Here is a 7,151-nt window from a genome sequence, read left to right as displayed (position 1 = left end):
CTTAAGCTAGACACATTCATGGTGATTTTGGTATAGAGTTTGTGAATTTATCATCTCTGGTTTGTGAGTTATGATTTTTTGAATTAGGGTGTGACAATTTGTGTCACACCATTGATGTGCAACTTCATGATTTTCTTTACCATGCTTCTTGACCTCAAATTGCTTTGAATTTTTGCATGATTGAACTTATGAATGTCTATTTTACATGTGATTTTTTGTGGAATTATTTGTGGCATTTCCTAATTGTTTGAGATTTTTCTCCCCTGTTTGGTCATATGTTGACTTTTTGTGATACATGTTCCCATTTCATTTGTGAAATTCTCATACTTTATGGGATGGTCATGAAATTTGATATGTGATTAGTAGACATCTTAAGCTTTGCCATGGTTTTGATCCCATTCATTTCTCATATGCTATCACTGATTTATGATTTTTTCAAGTTGATGCATGTTTGGTTGACTTCTTTGAGCATGTTTGGAATTGCCTTGCCTTTCTGATTTTCATTGACCACCTTCTACTTGTCCAAATGAGTTGAAATTTGACATGCATATCGTGCTATGGATTATGTTTGACCATGATTTATTTGATGATTTTTGGAAATGTTTGAGATTGGTTTTGAGCTAAGTCTTGCTGTTGACTTCTATGAGCTTCCATATGCCATGCTTTGACTTCTTTTGCTTATAAAATGATGATAATGATTGATATGAATGTGAACCCAATTGAGTTTGTTTCTTGATTGTTTGAATATGATTTTGATTGGATTTCATTTGCTGTTTTGACTTTCTCATCCCCTTTTGACCCTAGGCTTGTCCTAGTGGTCCTGTTGCTCATGTTTGAGTTCATTTTTTCAGGATAAGAAGCAGTTGCCTTAGAGAGATCAATACAAATTGATTGATGCTTGATTTGATTATCATGACTAACTTGTTTGTTTTGCAGCTTGCTTGGCTCACATGCTTTGAGCCTTATGCATTGCACATTTAACTGACTATGTTGTCTGTTGACTTTTGCTGTTTTGTTTTAACTTTATGTCTGGTATACTAACTGTGCTTGACTGATTTCAGGTACTTTAGTTGCTTTCAGTTCCTTGTGAACTTTGCTTTGCTTTGCTTAATAGCAATTTGCATTGAGGTATATTTTCTTATCTTCATGTAGTCTGGAAGACCTGGCCTGTTACTTGGCCAGGCAACTGTCTGAAGTCCTCCTTAAGAGGCAATGTTTGTGACTGTTTACATTTGTCCTTGTATAGAGTCAAAGACCTCCTAAGTGAAGAGGCAATTGGCAGAACCCAAGGGATATGCAATCTATCCCCTGCTATTCTGTGTGTCATCTGCTTTGCTCACACCATTGTGTTGATGCATTGCAGATACAAACCCAAGATCTTGTACAATTGTACAGTTGAATCAGTTTCAAATGTGTAGAAGGGTTCCCCCTTTCTGAACCCACACATTCTTGTCTTAAGCTCTCCCAGGCCAGGGATAAGAGCTGTGAAGTCTTATCTTCACTCACCTTTCATCTGCTTCACCTTAGCCCCTCAATGGCAAGGTTAAGAGCTAACACTACCCAGTTCCAGTGGTTTGTTTGTTGAGGTTGATATGACCCCTCGACTAAAACCTAGCCTTGATGTTTGAGCCCCTTGTTGGTGTGTTTATTTCATGCTGTATGTGCTTGTGTGGTGTGATTGTATCCCCTAGGTTTGTTAGACTCCGTGTAGTCTCGTTTGCATGTCAATTAAGGTAGCACGGTTCCTTCGTATAGGACTTCCTTTCTTGCTTGAGCTTTCCTAAAACACAAACAAACATTATTCCCTCTTAAGGATACGTTAACTCCTTCTACTACAGGTGAGTAAGTCTCCAAAGGTCGAGCATCAGGTAGATTGCGCAGTGACGTTGTCCACTTAAAAAACACAAACCAACGGGAATAGTTTAGCCGAACTACGGCAACTCTGATTCTCATGTCCAGATGAGATACGTAGGCACGAGATGCGATGTCTTGTCGAGTTTGACTAACAACTAACACTAATTCTTTTCTCTCGCCCTCGTTGCGATTGAGACCTCCCCTTTCTCTTGCCCTAGTTGCAATCGAGACCCTTCTTCTTCCTGTGCAAGTTGGGTTAGGTGTGGTTTGCTTCCTGTGCAAGTCATGTTTAGGATAGGCTTGCTTCCTGTGCAAGTTAGCTAGAAACCTTAACTTAGGGACGATTTTGCATGACAACATCTAGGCTCGAGTCGTAGTCTCCCTAGTGTTGTGTCTCCCTCTGTTATCTGGTTAGGCTAGTCCTTTTTTCCCTGCGTAGGGGAACTACGTCGCCCTGATTCTCATACCAGATGAGATACGTAGGCAGGAGATGAGCTGGTCTCTCCGGGCACCTTTTTTCTTTTTGTGTGTGTTGTTTGACGATTGCTAGGCTCGAGTTCCTGACTCCTTAGCAATTTGTTGTCTGTTTGTTCTTGTTGTGTGCTTGGAAGCCGGTATAAGTCCATCGAGTGGCATCTGGGTTCCAGTGTGCGTGTGTTGGTTTGGATGCTGATGTAAGTCCAGTGATTGGCATTCGGGCTCCACGTTTGCCTTTGCCTGTTTTTGTGTGCGTGTCAGCCGAGCTACGAATGCTCTGATTCTCCTTCGTCCAAAGGAGATACGTATGCATAGGATGCGACATCCTAGCGAGCATGTGTCGTTTCCCCCGTCCGAACTACTTTGACTCTGATGTCTATGCTTGATAGACTAAGTAGGCCCAGGATGCGATATCCTGCCGAGTCAGTCTTGTTTGCTTCCTGTGTCTCTTTCAGCCGATGTTTGTGTGTGTGTGAGCAGTATTTTTAGCAACCATTTTCCCTTCCTATTGTGCGTGGATCCCGTCGAGTACGACGGATGCGTAGGGGTGCTAATACCTTCCCTTCGCATAATCGACTCCCGATCCCATTCTCTTTGGTCGCGAGACCATGTTCTTTCCAGGTTTACTCTGAGCGTTTCCTTTCCCTCTTTTGGGATAAATAACGCACGGTGGCGGCTCTGTTGTTCTTGTTTTCCCGCCGGTTTTTCGCGTAACGCGACACTTACATCATACAATCCATAACTTCACAATTCAAATAAGAAAAATATATCATAACCAATGCAATTTCATTTTCTTTTTAACAGTTAACATACATAGCATACCAATAATATTTAGCTCACTTTTTATTCTAACGGTTAGCATATCAATTAACATTCACTATCACAAATCAAACTAACACTATGTTCACTAAACTTCCAATTCAAATCCACCTATAACAGTCCACAATCCTAAAATAACTCACTAATCCTAATTCATTAACTTCAATTTTCAATTCATCAAACAATTACTAATAGCAAAAACTTAACATAGTCACATTCATTAACCACACCATTCTAACCAACTTAACTAACCTAGTTATAACAACTCCAATCTCAATTCAAACTAACTAGCTCATTTTATTTTTATTTTACTAACAGCCTGCATAATCTTTGTTAACAAACATAACATACTAACATAAAATCACTCTCTCTTTCCAAAATAATCAAGGTAGTCAAACTCGAGATCCTATGCAAGATCGGGTTGGGGTAATTAGATCGTGAATCGGGGGATCGTAACACGGATCGTAAGATCCTACCAAATTTAAAAATTCACATATATTTTGCATATAGATTAATAATATGCATATGACACTACATAATATAAAAATAAAATTCAAATAACACTAAAATTACTTTTAAAAGCTGAAATTTCATAGGATAATATTCATTAAAACTAATTCAAGACAACTCCAAAACACCACAACATTCAAAACAATAGCAAATAATAATTGAAAACTTATAAGAAAAACTTAATGATAACTCACTCAATTTCTAAACAATTCATGTTGGAGTTGGTCATAATCATTCAATGGATCATCGTTGTCTTCATTATCTCCTTCATCTTCATTTTCATCTTCAAAGTCATCATCAAATTCATTTTCATTTATCCATCCATCATGTTCATCTTCCAAATCATGAACAAAAATATCATCCTCTTGAATTTGTTCTTGATTCATTTGAATAAAGTCTTCATCCGAAATTTCAATGTCTCCATCTTCGTCCATAAGCCAGTCATCATCAGATCCAAGGTCATCGAACTATATCTCAAATGTTCTTCTCCCTTTCTTTTTTTTGGACAATCTTGAATTAGCCATGACAAATACAACATCATTCATCATTTTTTGTTTCAAGCGGTTCCTTCTTTTTGTATGGACCTTAATTACAGTAAATGAAAAAAATTAACATAAGCAAGATGAAAGCCTTATACAATTAATTATAAATTCTTAAAGTCTTACCATCTCAAAAGCACTCCAGTTTCACTCACAACCCGATGAAATGCATGTCAAGCTGAGTATGCAGATAGAAAATCTTTGCAGTTCTGTACACTCAAACCCAACTGAATCCCACCAATCTGCCGGAGTAGATTTTTCAAGTGTTCATTTGGCCAATTATGTGCCAAAATACCCTAATTGTTTCTTAAAGTCATGCATTTGGACTTCAATCTTAGCCTGTTCTTCAGGATCATCCACCATTTTAGTTAAACAGTCCATTTAAACCTTTTCTAACCTCAATATCAGCTTTGAATCTAGAGCCGTAATGTATTTGTGGGTTGAGATAATAGATTGCAGCATGTAGTGGTCTATGTAGCATTTTGTCCCATCTATCATCAATGATATTCCAAATAGACTTGTAACTACAAATTATAATAATTTGAGTTATTTTTAACATTTGATATCAAGTACAAACACAAATAATTCAATAAAATTAAATAAAACAAATATACCTTTTTTTTACACCATTAAAACTCTTTTGAATTTCCTCCTTTGCCTGGTCCATTGCCTCATAGATTAATCCAATGGTTGGTTTTTAATCTGAATAAACTAAACGAAGCACTTTAATGAGAGGTGTAGCACCCCTCAAACAAATAACAATATTCTTCCAAAAATATTTGTCCAAAACCACATCTTCAATGGCTTTTCCATCTCTTAACTTTGCACATTTGCTCGACTTCCATTCTTTGGAGGTGAACATTCTTATCAAAGCTTCCTTGTTCTCATACAAGCACCCTAAAGTAAGGTAAGACGTGGCAAATCGAGTAGTGCCTGGCCTCACCAAATCTTTGTTTTTTGTGTGATGATGCAAAATAGAAATGAGAGAAGTTCTTGAATAAATAAAAGTTGTAATTTTTTTACCCTTTGGAATTGTCTCTTCATGAACCGATATCTTCTTCTCCAAATCTTCAAGCATCAAATCAAGACAGTGTGCGGCAGAAGGTGTCCAAGATAATTTGTTCCTCTTTCGCATCAGCATCTCACCGGTAGCCTTGTAGTTTACCGTATCATCTATCACGATCTGAACGACATTATCTTCTCCAACCTCTTCAACAACAACATCAATCATTTCAAAGATTTTATCGGCTATTTTGTATATGTTGGATGCATCAACAAACTTCAAAAATACAGTACCCTTTGGACTGTTAACCAAAAAATTCAAAATTGTCCTCCTCTTCCGATCAATCCATCCATCGGTCATTATAGTGCATCCAATATTCCTCCATTCCTTTCTAGGTTCTTCCAAAGATTCATGTGTCAACTTCATTTCTTGATTTAACAACTTAATTCTCAAGTCATGATAAGATGGTGGTTTGAATCCATTACCATATCTTGAAATCATATCACACATGATAGTGAACTCCTCACTCCTTGCTACATTGAATGGTATGGCATTATTGTAAAAAAACCTTGCAATTGATTGACATGCATCATCTCTTAAACCCTTCTTTAGAACTGCATTGATGCTAGGTTGTGAGCTGAAACACCTTTTCTTAGATATTTTTCCAGAGTTGTTACTGGTCATTCTTTTTTAGCACGGCTCTGACATCTCTTCCTCCACCATTACCTCTGTTTTTTTATCAAACTTTCTTGCAATATTGAACAAACTTGCAGTATTTCTCTCTTGATTTCATCAGGGACAGCCTTACATGTTTCAACATCTTTTTGAGTTCCATCTAAGTGATGCTTTAGCCTGTAGACTCCTCCAGTTACCTTTTTTTGACAATACTTGCATTGGATTTTTCTTGGATTATCAGGATCAGCAATGCCATGTTTCCATGCCATATCAGTTTGGTTAACAGGAGCATTTTTTGGTAGTTTTTTCTGGCATGGTGGTGGTGCAATTGCAGCGGGAGCAGTGAAAGCACCAACAACTAAAGTTCCAATAGCAGAACTTGAAGCCATGGGAGAAAGGTCGAAATTGTTTTTAATAGAGAATGAAAGGTTATTTTAACCGTGAGAGAGAAGATAGAGAATGAAATATTGAGTGAGACAACGACTTTATTTAACGTGAAAGAGTTTAACGTGAATAAATTGGAATAAATAAATGTATTTTGGAAAGTTACCCTAATCATGATATATTTTAGGAAGTTGAATAAATTCTTAATTATTGGGTGACTGAGTATTGATTACTCCTAGCTATTATCATTTATCCTAGTTATTAGGCAGAAAAGAATCGTTTCAGATTTAAAAAATAATTTTTTTTTAGGTTTTTTCTGAATAGGGTCGCGGACCCGACCCACGAACCCGAATTCACGAGGGCTTTAAACAAAAATGGAATTTTTCAACAGAAACAGCGATTCTACCGTTTTCACGTGATATCACGGCGATTCTGGCCGTGCCTACCAAAAACGATTTTGATCATCCTCTAGCACGGTGGGGAGTTGCAAGATCGTAAAATCGTACGATCCTACGAGTAGGATCGTGATTTTGACTACCATGAAAATAACCTTCAACACTAGTCTCTCACAAATCAACTAACTTCAAACTCATTCATTAACATAACACAAATATTCAATTCTAACTACAACTAAGAGCCATTTCAATTTAACAACACAACTCTAACTTAGAATTCAAACTAATCACCCTAACACAATTCTAACATTCAACAAACAGTTGACTTAATCTCACGCATTATATCACAAGTTCATTAACACTAACACTAAATTCAATCCTAACTTCAGTTCACTAATAACTTGTAATAGAACTTAACAGAGTTAGCATTCAATAACTAACTTCCTCGTTGAGATTAACCAACATTTTACGGTGCCCTAACCTCTAACAATCACT

The 7,151-nt window shown here is 37.0% G+C and overlaps 1 pseudogene; it reads right to left on the bottom strand.

Annotated features, from left to right (window-relative positions):
• Positions 1 to 3,738: 3,738 nt before the first annotated feature.
• LOC127096706 (uncharacterized) lies at positions 3,739 to 6,370 on the bottom strand (annotated as a pseudogene).
• Positions 6,371 to 7,151: the final 781 nt, after the last annotated feature.

This window comes from Lathyrus oleraceus, chromosome 6, assembly GCF_024323335.1.
Source record: "Lathyrus oleraceus cultivar Zhongwan6 chromosome 6, CAAS_Psat_ZW6_1.0, whole genome shotgun sequence".
Classification (NCBI taxonomy): Eukaryota; Viridiplantae; Streptophyta; class Magnoliopsida; order Fabales; family Fabaceae; genus Lathyrus; species Lathyrus oleraceus.
This window is presented reverse-complemented; position numbering and strand designations above follow the sequence as displayed.